The sequence below is a fragment of the Amborella trichopoda genome, chromosome 7 (assembly GCF_054954075.1).
Source record: "Amborella trichopoda isolate Santa Cruz 75 chromosome 7, AtrichopodaSantaCruz75HAP2 v2.0, whole genome shotgun sequence".
NCBI classification, from domain to species: Eukaryota; Viridiplantae; Streptophyta; class Magnoliopsida; order Amborellales; family Amborellaceae; genus Amborella; species Amborella trichopoda.
The window spans coordinates 3,850,433-3,864,869 of record NC_142342.1 but is presented as its reverse complement, the minus strand read 5'-3'; the positions used below and the strand labels follow the sequence as shown (position 1 = coordinate 3,864,869).

General features: G+C 33.6%; 1 long non-coding RNA gene across 1 annotated transcript; it reads left to right on the top strand.

Annotated features, from left to right (window-relative positions):
- The first annotated feature begins 570 nt into the window (after positions 1-570).
- LOC148781189 (uncharacterized) lies at positions 571-12,681 on the top strand. The gene is made up of 3 exons (XR_016059500.1): positions 571-1,277; positions 10,128-11,897; positions 12,337-12,681. It is a non-coding gene; the product is annotated as an uncharacterized LOC148781189 (long non-coding RNA).
- Positions 12,682-14,437: the final 1,756 nt, after the last annotated feature.

Here is a 14,437-nt window from a genome sequence, read left to right as displayed (position 1 = left end):
CATCCATTGGCTGTAAAGATTATTGGATGGAATAGACAAGAAATAATAAAATTCAAAAGGAATCCATTCAAGAAATTTTAATCATGGCACCAATAAACGATAAAATGAGAGAGAGTAGATTTAAGTGGGCTGGCCATATGGTACATATCAGAAGGCTCAAAATGAGCAAAGAGTATGCCCCAAAAAACGTGTTCAAAAGTAGTCAAAAAAATATAAAGAGACTTATGACCTCGTTGAGAGGATGACTCTTAATATAACATAATTTATGTCAATATTTGTGTAGCTGACCGAATCAATTAGAAAAAAATGATGATAATAATGATGTTGAATAGATAAAGCACTATCTTAATGTGATTTCCGGTTATCCCTAGTTTTCCATTCGAGAAGCTTAATGGAAAGACACTGAAGCAGGACGTCATGTAAAACTTAGTGCTTTTTAAAAAAAGAAAAATCTTATTTCTATTATTGAGAATTTGAGATACATAATTAAACTTCTTTATTCGTAACTCTAAAACAAAGAAAAAGGTTACATAAAAAGAAATTAAAAATAAAATCACGCATCACATCGATAATAAGCAACAAGAGAAAAGTCTAAATCTAGCACACAGAGGTAGACAGAGATGAGACCAGATAGTGGAGTTTGTTAGGTTTAGAGAGAGAGAGAGAAGTTTTTGTGTGTGTGTGTGAGAAGTTTTTGTGCGTGTATGAGAGAGAGAGAAGTTTTTGTGTGTATATGTGTGTGTGAGAGAGAGTGTTTTGGAGAAGAAGAAGAACTATGGAGCGAGGTCAGGTATTGAGATGAATTCAGTTAGTGAGTGGTGGAGATTGTATAATTCAGAGAGAGAAGAAGCATGTTGTTGTTGCTGTATTTGTTGCTGAAAGTGTTGGGCTTTGAGGATGGCTAGTTGGGCCTTAACCATGGCTAAGTCTTGTTGGGCCAATGAAATTTGGTGGAACAGCTTCGATATTTGATGTACACAACCATGAACAGGGTCCTGTTCTCGAGAATGGGCCTCAAAAACCATGCACTCTGCCGCCTCAGATCTCTTATCAATTGGAACTTTCTGCATCATAAGGAGAACCAAGAAAACTATCAGTTCAACATTACGTTTCTTTATGTTTTCCACTTCAGATTTCAAAGAGGGAGAGCATGACTGGCTGCGAAAAGAAGATAAATGTGGGCAGTGTTTTGCAAACTCGGCCGGTCCAACTCGGAAGCAGCTGGTCAAACCAGAACCACTAGGCACGGGCCGATTCTGTTTTGGTAGTCCGGCCAGGTATTTAAGAAAAAAGAGAAAAAAAAATATAAAATCTCAAAAAATGAGGGATTTGTTTGTAATGTATATTTTAATGTTTTTTATTTTTTTCTGAAAGATTGGAACGTGTTTTGGCCGGGAACATGTATTTTTTACATTTTCTCTATCTCTTTCAAAAATTTCAAATATACCCTTGGACATAAACCAATCTTTTAAAATCCTTGTTTCTTTAAATCATGTTTAAATATATTTTTCATATATTTTTAGATTTTTTTTATATCTTTAACACTTTTTGGACAGATCGGGACCTGCCCGATTAGTCCGGATGAATTAGCCATTTTACTAGTTGCTCGGACAATTACTCAAATCCAGTCCTTGGCCAGTTTCCGAGGCCGGTTCGATTGTTTGAACACTGAATGTGGGTAACACTTTCTCTTTTCAGTTTGGAGAGAGAGTGACTTGCTGTAAAAAGAAGATATAAATCTGGGTAACACTTTCTCTTTTCAGTTTGAAGAGAGAGAGGTTTTGATTCCTTGTTTACTCTTTTTAGCTGTAGAGATGCGAAATGAGGAAAGAAGAGTAAAGGGCAAAGGAAAATCCAGGTTCTCTTTTGATTTCTTTTCCATATCTTTCTCATCTCCTTAAAATAAATGACTAGCTTTGCTTTAAAATCTGATAAAGAAAAAGGACTCTAAAGAAGAAAGAAGTAATGGACAGTCTTTCCTTTTCTATTTTTCATTCCCTTCAAGGACAATCCACTCTTCCTCCCTAAATAAATTTTTTTTTTTTCCCTTTTCTTCAAAAACTCCAGAAAATTATTAATTCTTTCTCTTTTTTAAATTTCCTTTTTTTTTTTTTTAAGTTAGGAATTTCTTAGAAGGCTAAAAACTAATCTCTGTGAGAGAGAATAACCTAAATGGAAAAGCAATTCCCTCTCTCTCTCCCCCTTATTTTCAATTTCATGCTTTTGATAAAAAAGAAGGCAAGAAGAGGAACATTGTTATACCTTGAATGAAAAGCAGTTAAGAAAGAAAGTAAAAATTACCATAGATGTTTAGTTAACAGGATTCAATCTAACAGTGAAAACTAAAACAAGGTGATCACTCTAACCGAATGGAAAGCAATTCTCCCTTCCTCTCTCTCTGGCTCTCTCTCTCTCTTTCTCTCTCTGGAGCCGGTGCGATTGCGTCGAGTTCCAAGGTCCTATAAGTAATGTACATTGTAACGCATCATCTTAAGATTCTAAAATGTTTATTTTTCCCTAAAAATAAGTGTTCACTTATCTGCAATATCTGTACTATTTTTTTAAGCTTTAAATTTCATAATAGGTATTGCAAATTGATTTTAAAGCCATGGTAGATATCTTTTACACCCAAAATGCTTTCCGGACAAGGTTTTGAGGTGAGGCTTTTCTTTGTTTTTATGAAGTTTAGGCTTTAAAGAAATTGTATCTATATTGCATGATATGTAATATTGTTAGACTGTTTAATTTTTTATACATAATATTATCAAACTATCAAACTTCTTTTGTGATTTTTGACTATTTTGAGCTATTTCTCGCCAAACAACATATATTTCATTGATTAAATCAACACCGAACTAACCGATAAAAAGAGAGAGTGAGGTTTGTGTCAGACCTAGGCAGGTTCGTTCCCGTGCGCAGAATATCATAAGTTAATTATCCAGGTTAATTTTATGAAAATATTGAATTATCAATAAGAATGAGCACATCTAAATCTCTCTCTCTCTCTTGATCATCTATACTCAAATCTTGATCATCTATCTCACACACACAGTCGACTATACCTAAATGCCTCTTTCTCTCTCTTCTCTCATTCTCTTTCTAAAATGAAATGAAATGAAATGAAATAAAATGTAAGGAAGTAGTGGTTTACCTGGAGTAGTTTCCTGGCATTATTTGCACCGTAGATTTTGTGAATAGATTCATATCTTTTGGGGAGATCTGCTGGAAAATATGGTGCAAATATGCAATCCCTAAAACACCTCTTCCTTACGTGTCTGCAACTCGCACAACGAACACAACAAGGAGTAGAATCCATTGTCTGATATTTTTTCTATCGCAATAAATAAACAAAATCTAGGCTGCAGATCTTCTCTCTCCTAATCGAAATCTAGGGTTAGATTCTCTTCCCTGTAAACAAAATCTAGTGTGGTTGAAGAGAAATCTAGGTCTAGATTTTGGGGATGATGAAGATATCATGTTGGATTCGATTCCATTGTTGATTTTTTATTTAAATGGTTTTTTTGTGAGGTTTCTTTCCTTGCATTGGCGGGTGATATTTGGGAAGTTTTTTTTGTTGTTTTGGTATGTCTAGTGTTCCTCCATCTTTGAATTTGAAAAAACTAGCCGTTGCGTATATATTAACCATTTATAAGAAATTTTTTTTTTTTTTTTAAATAAAGAAAAACAGCAAGAGAGAGACGTTAGAATTTGATACTTACATCTAACATGAAATTTAATTTGCTTTTCCTAGCTTTTTTTTTTTTTTTTTTTCTAGGTGTCCTCTTGTGCCAGGGTTGGCAACAGGACTGGTCAGGTCCAGGTCTGGACGGACATGGACTTGGACTCGAAAAAATTATGGGACCCATACTAGAAAAAAATTATGGGTCCCGAAGATATCGGACCCGGACTTGACTAGACCAGATTGAACACAACATAAAAAAAAATCAATATATATATATTTTAAATATTATAATTAAAATATATAATTATATTTATTCAAGAATAATTATCCTATGAAGCCCTCCTATACCTATATGTGAAGGACTTTGAAGGATCGCCATTAAATTTGACACAGATCTATAGAAAAATTATCAGATAGGTGTGGGACTTGACTTTTCTAGATATCTGTGTCAAATTTAATAATGATCTTTTGAGGTCCTTCACACATGGGTGTGGGAGGGTCTCACAAGGTCATTTTCCTTTATTCAAATATTAATAAAGAGTAATAGCGCTATGAGACCATCCCGCACCCATGTGAGTAGGACCCTAAAGTGTCCCCATTAAATTTTGATACGGGTATCTAGAAAAGTTATCACATTGGTGTGGGAATTGGGTGAATGAGTTTATTGGTAACTTTTCTAAAGATTTGTATCAAAATTTAATTGTGATTTTTTACGGTCCCACTATCATGGGTGTGGGAGGGTCTCATAGTATCATCATTCATCAATAAATAGTATTAAAATGTTATATATTAAATATTATTTAAATAATAATACTATTCGGGTCATGTCATAGTCGGGTCCTCGAACCCGGACCCGGGCCGGATCCATTGCCACACCTACACTCTTCCACTTTTTTTTGTTTTTCATTCTCTCTTCGATAACAAATCTCCCTCTCCTTCTCGTTTTCTCTCTTCCCGAGTCCAAGAGATTTTCTAAAGTAGAGATTTCTGCAGTACATGGTGCTTGAAGGGTGCCCAAGCACCTTTAATTGAATTCGAGCTATAAATATATTTTATTATTTTTCATAAATTATTTGTACAAGAAATATGGGGCATCTATGCATCTATATAGGGCTAGCCCAACATACATAATTATTTCAAAAAAAAAAATCGACCAAAATACCTTTAAACAATTAAGATATTTTAATCAATTTTTCTTTGAAATATCGTATGTTTTTAGGGTGCAATTTGTATAAGGTTACAACCTTAAACAATAAAATTAAGATGTACCTCCAAATCTTATCACAAGTATAATTTTCGTTGGATGGCTTGATGATCTATCTTCATCTCTAATTATAAAATTTTAAACTATAAAAATTGTTCAAATCAAATGAATCTATAGACACTTGAAAATCTAAAAAGTGGACGCACCAGATAATGTATTGCAAGATATACTATTTTTAAGACTTGAAATGTTCTTTATTTCATATTCATACATCTTGATGTCGAGATGATCAATTCGGGGTATTCATACATCTCCATGTCAAAGTATTCATACTCCAAATTTTGCTGCAAAATGATTTATAGAATAAATATTAAAAATAAAACACTCTGAGATGTAGGATAAAAATTTGACGCTCAAGAGCCAACTTGTGACATTGTCTCAAGCCATCCTAGCTAACAACTCAGATCCGACGGTTGAGAGTAGGTTTCACATATGCTTTGTATGTGGATGGAGTCATATATAGGGTTTTCCTTCAAACTAACACAAAATGTGTAACTTTTAAAATTAGAAGAAGTTTATATAAGGTGTCAACTTTATACTATAGAAGTAAGATGCACCTCAAAAACTATTGAAAAAGGTTATTTCAACATTGTGAAATATGTGAAGTGATCATCTTGACCTCAAGATGAAATAGTTATTTAAAAAAAAAAAAAGGTTTCCAAGCCCTCAAAATAGTATATCTTGTAATATATTATCTAGGTCATTCATTTGCAAGATTTTCAAGTGTTTAAAGATCTGCTTGATCTATACTTATTTTGGAGCTGAAGTTTTATGATTAAGGTGAAATAAATTTTTAGCCATATAGGATTTTTTGGACACCAAAAGTCAATCTTTGTGTCAAGAGGTGTGCCTTACTCTAATTCTTTACGGTTAGCACCTTATACCAGCCACACCCTTTAAAAATTTTAGCACTCCTGCTTTAGTTCTCTTATACATAATTATCAAGGCCAGAGCAGACATTCAAGTCTACTTTGTGATGAGTGCATTGGATAGCTTGGGCAAAACTAAAAATCAAATTTGACCAAAAACTAGTCAAAATCTATGTTTGATCAATTTTAGCTAGTTAGTTCGATTCGTTTTGACTAGTTAAACAATCTAAATAAAGTAGGATCCGGTTTTTATTTGGCTAGTCTAATATTGCTAGGACCAAGATTATGAATGAGAAAAATTAATAATAATAAATTGAAATTTAAAGTTTAAAAGTAGATTATTTTAAGAGCGGTGCGGTTTGTATAGAGCCGAGGCTCTAAACAATCAAAGTAAAGCACACCTTCAAATAATGTTGAGAAATATAATTTAAATATTAGAAATCTTTTTAATAGCCTTAAAATATATTTTCCTCTTTAATTATGAAATTAAAGCTGTAGATTGAGCAGATCTATGAAAACTTGAAAATTGACAGTCCAAAAAAGCATTACAAGATGTTCTATTTCCAAAACTTAAAATTCATTTTTTTCTCATTTCCATGCATCTTGAGGTCAAGTTGATCAATTTGAGGATATTTGGGCACCAAAAGAGCCTTTTCTAGTGAAAATATTGAGGTCGGCTCTAATTTGATTGCAGCCTCGGCTCTATATAAACTTTCTCCGTTTAAGAGAATTAAAATGAACAATCTGGAAAAGGTTCAGAAGATCAATGTTTGACATAATCTTTCTTGACATCTCAAATTTATTTTTCAGATTCATGATCGTACTGGAGGAGGTTAGCTGCCGATAGATTTTTAGATCCAAAATCCATCCAAACGATGGACTTTTGGAAACGCTTGAATATATATTCGGTTCTACTTTAGGAAGAACACGAGTATTTCAAAAAAAAAAAGTACAAATTTTCGAGTTTTTCAACACTTGAATCAGACTATCCAAAATTTAGATACCAAGCACATAACAAATATGTAAGAATGTTTTCTATAGTTGCTAGGTTGAGGAGATTAGATCTCAAACTTTGAGGTCCTAAAATACATTACAATGACTTTCACCTAAGAGAGTAAATTTAGGATATGCTTACGAAGAATCATATAATTCTGGAAAATTATCTTATGGATCCTTGTTTCTCCCAATTAAAAATGTCCCAAAATTTTTCAGTTTTACAATGAGGTCCTTTTTTTCGATCATTTTTTCTATTGACAAAATTACCCCTAGAAGGGTCGAACTAATTTATTTGCTTTTTTTTAATTATTAAGAATAAGTTCAACCCTTGAAGAGTGGATCTGTCAAGGTCCAACTAATTCTTTTTGTTAGTTCAACCCTTGAAGGATCAAATTGAATTTAATTTGTTTTTGAGTGGTCGCACTTATCTTTTCTCTTTGAGATAGTTCGACCTAGCTCAATACAAAATCAAAGTCTCAATGAAATTCAATACATGACAAGCTTAAAAACTTGGGAAAATATATCATTATCTTCTACTTTTAACTTCCATATCTCATGAAATCCAAAAATTGAAAATATTACTTGCAAGCAAAATGTTTTAATATTTTTTATCTTACAACCCCCTGGACCCCTTTGACTATAAATTTTTTAACCAAACAAACATTAAAATGACATCCTATTAAAACTTCATCTCTCTGTCTCTTCACTTCTTAGAGAGTTTACCAGCCAAGACGTTTAGCTTCAGCTCGAACACCTTCTAATGTATGAGAGAGAGATGGAGTTTTAGAAAGAGAAAGAGAGATGGAGTTTGGGTTTTCGAGAGAGAGAGATGGAGTTTGGATTTTAGAGAGAGAAAGAGATGGAGTTTGAGTTTTAGAGAGAGAGATAATGATGTGAGAGAGAGATGAAAATTGGGTTTTTGAGAGAGAGACGATGATGTGAGAAAGAGATGGAGTTTTAGAGAAAGAGAGAAATAGAGACATTTCATAAGTTGATGACGTCAATAATACATGATCAAAAGGATTTAGAGGGTTAGAAGATAGAAAAGATGGAGTCTTTTTGTTTACAAGTAATATTTTTTAATTCTTGAGTCTGATGAAATATAGAAGTTAAAAATAAAATATAATAGAATATTTTCCTAAAAACTTTTGTACATCAAGCCTATGTTTTGAATTGAAGTCGCTTGTCATAGATCTCGTCTACAAGTTGGACGAATTGAATCTCCTTTAGTTCGACCCTTCAAGGCCAAACAAGTAAATTTATCCCTTCAAATGTTGAAATTAAGGGTTGAACCATGTCGAAGAAAAAGAAAACATATACCCGATGACTACTCCAAAAAAACATAGTTTAACATTAAAGGGTATAATTTATTCTTAACATTAAAAAAAAAATAGATTCACCCTCCGAACTTATTATTAACACAACAACAACAAAAGAAGCATTCTTAATAACAAAAAGGAAATATAGTTTGATCCTTCAAGGGCCGAACCAGGGATAATTTTGGCAATAAAGAGTTGGCCAAAAACACCCTAATTCTATAATTAAAAAAAAAAAAATAGGACGATCTTTAAATTAAAAATATATACATCTGTACGATAGTTTTCCTACCACTTCAATTATGTTGTGCTTTCTTGATAAGGTGTCATGTATTTTTGCAAAAATAATACGTTTCTAAAGAAAGATTAGGCCATTAATTAGTGGTAGAGCTAAAGTCCCCCACACGTGTGGAATCACTTCATCTTATTTTGAAGAAAAAATAGTCTTTTTTTTAGTGAGTCGGCTGGGGGAAGCCCCTTACTTTTGGTAGGAATTGAGTTTAGGATGTCGCATTGTAAATTGTCAAGCACTAACCAATTAAGCTCGGGCTCTTTTCTTAAAAGAAAAGTAATTTGTGCATCAAGGGAAGCACTTCTACATTGGCATTCCTTGACACATTAAACAGATCGAGGTTAAAAATTGGTGCTACTACCAAAATTGGAATTTGGTTGTATTAAAATTTTATAAAAATAAAAATTCTAGTTTTATTCTAGATTTTTTATTCATTTAATTTTTTCAGTTTCCTACTCATTATTGTTGAAATTTTCATCCCCTAAAATTTTGAATCCAAATTTCAACTCTAACATAGATTTTGGATAGAATACTCCTTTAAATAGATGAGTTGATCGACTCCTAGAACCTTGTCCTATTTTGTGTGTCTTAATTACCTATTTTTAAACTTTGAGTAGGCATGCACTTAAATGAGAGCGAGAGAGAGTATTAAAATTAGCTGGTGACACTTAATCTTTTGCTATCTTTAACATGAGGAGATAAAACCCTGCAAAGTAAAAATAGCCCATGTACAAATGCCAAGGATTCCTTAAACAATCCAACTAAGGTGGACATTGAAATTTTATCAGAATATATATTTTTGATGCAAAATGTTCCTCAAAATATATTTTTATATCTAATTATAAACTTTTAATTTCAAAAATGGTTAAAATCAAAGCAATCTATAAACATGTAAAAATCTTGAAAATGGATGGTGTAGATAATATGTGTAAGATGTACTATTTTTTATATTCATAGTCTTTTTATTTTTCATAGTCATACATCTTGATGTCGAGATGATCAATCACTGGGTTTTTCAACATTAAAATAACCTTTTTCGATGGATTTTTGAGGTGCATCCGTAGTTCTATATTTTAAGTTTGCAACCTTATGTAAACTTTTTCCTTTATAAAATGATATTGTTGTTATTTTTAGTAACAACGGTCACAAGAATTAAGCCGTCATTTGTAAAATCTAATGATTGAGTGGTAGCATTTCTCTAGAGTCTAATAAATTTCACATCTGATTGCTAGAGGTGTTTGTAAATTCTACATTGTAAAAAAACTTTACATTTTCCCCAAATGCCTTGCCTCATGAGAATGAATCCAGCTAAAATGGTATATGGTTACATGCCTTGATAAATTTAGGGGATATGGAGGAAATCAAGAATCTTAACCCCCTAAAAATAACATGAAACCAGCTATACACATAGTCCTCCTCACTCAAAAGAACAACTCTCCAAGAAACCTAAACACCACAAATTCAATAGGTGAATAAGTGACTGCTAAAGCTCTTGTGTCTCTTGCTTGGCTCTTTTCATTGTTTTTGCTGGTAACTTCCTATATAATTTCCTTGTTGAGAGAGAAAATTGTTGATTATTGAGAGGACATAAGGTCCTGTCTTCTATTCTTCTCTAAGTGCACTGGGCTAGATCATATAGTGTTCTTGTACTTTAACTAATGGTTTTTTTTTCTTTTTTTCTTTTAAATTTTTGGTTGATTGCATTCAGCTCGAAGTGCAAAGGGTCAGGATCCACCGGGTCAGCAGATATGGTTGGCTAGGGATTACAGCAGCTATCAGGCAGACTACTGAGGGGCCTGCTATGCCCAAGGCTACACAGGAGCTGAGTGCATAGAACATTACCTTGTTACTCACTGTTGCTACAATTCTTAATATCTTTCTTTCCAACAAGACATGATCCCTTTGAGTATTGAATGCTGAGAGAGTGAGAGGGAGAAATTGTTTTTCTGGTTTAGAATAAGGCAATGATCAGAAATATCCCTGTTTTTTTATAAATTTTTTTTTAAAAAAAGCCTAATTTTTTAAAAATCTACATCCATACTCATTTTTTAACATTATGTAATTATTTTTACCAAAAATGCTCTTCATGACTCTATTAGAATCATGATGTTCCAATGCCTTACTCGTCTCAAATTAATAGACCGCCATGCTACTAATGGCACCTGATGGTTCAATCTCCTAAAATGACCATCAAGGTACGATGATTCAAGGTTCTTTTGACCAATTTTATAAATCATTTCAAAGACCATCACAGTACTAGAGTACCGTGGTGGTCTAGAAAAAAATGGTCAGCAATAACTATTGGTACCATGACGGTCTGTAAAACAACTCGTCATTGGGTCTTGGGCCATCATAGGAACCATGAGAGGTGTTTTTAATTGGTGAGTAAGTGGGAAGAGGGCCCTACTCTAGTAGGAATTGAGCTTAGGACTTAGCTTTGCAAATCGGACCAATTAATCCCAAGATTTGATAACCTCTTTTTAAACTTTCGGGAGGCGTCCACCTCAAATTTTTGATTATGAGAGAGGGACTTTATTGCTTCTCGGAATCATGACCAATCCAGAGGTGCTGCCCCCCTAAACCTTTGAAGGAGGAAGCAAATTAGTAATGGGGGAGGTTTCTATAACTGTAGAACCTTATTTGTAGAAATAAGATTGCAATTTTTGGACACTATAGATTTGACATATCTTTTAAAAAAAGTATTAATATATGACGTATATTTTAAGATTGTGTCTAAATAAAATGAACGGTGAAAATTAATGCAACTTTATTTTTACAAATATGATTACAACCTTGCATAAACTTTTTCCATTATTTGCAGGTTATTTTTAATCTTTCTCCATCGTCATGCTGGCGAGGTGGATGAACATTTTGATCGCAGAGGCAGAGATTGTAGGTTATTTTTAATCTCGCTATCGTGGCCATGGGGGCGAGGTGCAGGAATATCCTGATTGCGCACACAGAGAGATTGCATCTCTATCATGGTGGCTAGGTGCATGAAAATTTTGATTGTAGAGAGAGAGAGCATCACAATTACTGCTTTTTGATGCAGAAAGATCGCAAACACTAAGCAGTCGGATGCAAAATCGGATGATTGAGCTGTTACTCCATAGTGTCCAATGGATATTTTCCTTAAACACAATTAATTGTACACCCCAAGCTAGCTATTTTTTACATTAGTGGACACTAAATCCAATCATTCTTTAGGAAACTTTCCCTAAATGCCTTATTACCTTAGCTTAATGACTTAGAATAGCCAGCTAAGTACATGGTTACATGCATTGGTAAATTCAAGGAATAGGAAGGCAATCAAAAATATCTAAAATGACATGAGACCAGCCAGCTCTATAAATAGTCCTCCTCCTAACTCAAAAAAATCATTCTCAAAGAAAAATCAAACACAACCATTGCAGAGTTGAATCAATGGCTGCAAAAGCACTTGTGTCTCTCGTCACGGCTCTTTTCATTGTTTTTGCAGGTATCTTACTTTACAATTTTCTTCCTTTTTTTTTCTTACATGGAAAGAGAAAATGTGCTATGCTCACTATGTAGCATAGGACCATGATAATGATTATGTTTGCGAGGACTATCGCAGTCAAATCTCCCGTGTCCAATGCTTGTTCAGACGATGGATGATCTCATTAGGGAGAATCGAACAGTACGCTCCATCGGGAGCATAGCACATGCTCTCACATGAAATATTTTTCTCTTTTACTTATTTATAGAAATTTCATTGCTTATGAATTATATTGCAAGATCCCTCGTCGAAAAATTGGAATGACAATTGATATGTGAAAGTCACCTACTATTCTTCTATTCTTCACTTTTTTTATGACCTTTTCTTTCTCTTTCTTTTTTTTTTTTTCTTTTTCCTTTTTTTATTTTTAATTTTTTGTTGGTGGGTTGATTGCTTTCAGCTCAAAGTGTGAAGGGTCAGGATCCGGGGGGCCAGCCGATATGCTTGGGCGGAGATTGCACTAGTTACCAGCCGGACTGCTGGGCGGCCTGCTATAGCTATGGCTACCCAAAGGGAGGGGAATGCATAGAACATTACCCAGTTACACAATGCTGCTGCAACTCTTAAGATCTTTTCTCCAACAAGAATACGAGGCTTTTGAAGATTGAATGGCTGAGAGAGAGAAGAGAGTGGGAATTTCTTTTCCATGTTTAAAATAACAGAAAATGGATCTCATGGGATAGCCTTTACTTTCCTTGAGAAATATATTATTAATTCATTTTCAATAAATCTATCTTTGGGTGCATTTATGTGTACGAGGAAAGTGAGAGAGAGAGAGAGCATTGCTATTTAATATCTTTGAAATTAGCACAAAACGTGTAAGCTTTTAAATTTCTTCTCTTACTAAGCATAGTATGAAGACGAGACGGATTGGCTGGACCATTGGTTGATAGCAAGTACTCCATTAGGTCGAAAGCTAGTAAAAAATAATGTTCGATCAATTTTTGTCTTTTAGAATGATCGGTTTCGACTAGATAAACAAAGCTTGACAATTTTCTAATATATTTTGTGCACTAAAATTGTTTTTTTTTCCTTAAAAAATTCATTATATTTACGGATGATGTTTCTTTTCTTAAAAGCGAAATTAACATTTCACTCTTAACCTTACACAGCTACACCAGGAATAGGACTTTGGCTCATGAAATGCTTCCATGAAACCTTGCACTCTTCTGCACCAATGTCTCTGAAACATTATTTTTCCCGATTAGATTTAGAGCGCGTATAAGATTGCTTTGATAAGATTTGGACCCGTGAGAAGTTGATATACAAGATTTATATCAGACTTTTCACCAGGTGTCGATATTAGGCCAACTACAAGACGGATAGTGTTGGGAATGGGTGGGTCAACCTAGACCCAGACTCAACTGAGTAGGCCAGATTTGGACCTGAAACCCACCTCGTAGCAAGGTTAGGTACGGGTTTAGATATTAAAATAATAATAAAATTTATGTATGGGGGAATGATTAATAATAATAATAATTATGTATGGGGAATGATTTCATTTGTATAATAATATAGTGAAACCATCTTTAAAGACCATGTTAGAGCCTTTTGTTTGGCACCAATTTTTAAATATACGCTCTTTTCATTTTAAAGAACAATCATAAAAAGTAAAATTTGAAAAAACATCATCAAAAGTATTTTTTTAACCCAATTATTATAGACTGTTCATTTTAGAGAGATGCTTAGATATAGACCTTAAAATGATTTTTTTTTTCAAAATTTTTAAATAATATTATTGTCATTAGATTAATAATTCCAAAAAGTAAAAGTTTTTCTTGAATTTTTGAAGACCTAGATCTTAAAATTATGGATGGTTAATATTCATGGGCGGAGCAATAATTTTGACCATAACTTGGATAAAAGTTGTATTTTATTTTATTGGGATTGATCATGATGAAGCGAGAGTAAGAGCGTGCATACAAATGTCTAAAACATAGTTATATAGTATTTATATTTTATGTTCCTTACACATAAATATGAGGCCAACAGGAGCCCCATATAGTCAAACTTGGACTTAGGCATAGACCTAGACCTGACCCTCCGGGTCCAATCAAGTCAACCTGAACCCATTTCCCACCCCTATTCCCAGGTATGTGCCAAAACATATAACCGCTCACGCAAGGCGCACACAATCGCGCAAGTCTAGCCCATTCTTGTGGGAACATAAGGGTAACATAGGATACCTAAATATGAAATTTTTTTTATTTGGAGATCGAGAAAATTTACATGTCTACTCCCCGAAATGTAATTCCATTATCGAAGGTACAGTGACTTATGCATCCGGGGACACGTAAGACGTAGCGTTGTGGTCTCTCCTAAAGAGGGTAAAATCAAAGGTTTGAAACTTTCCTCCAAAAATTATCAGTTTTAGTTTTTCAAATTCATTTACTCTTTACACATCCATACTCTCCTATTATATATCCCTAAAAAATTAGGTCTAAAATCTATAGATCAAGGGGACACACATCTACATATCATACGAGCCCTAGGACTCGTAA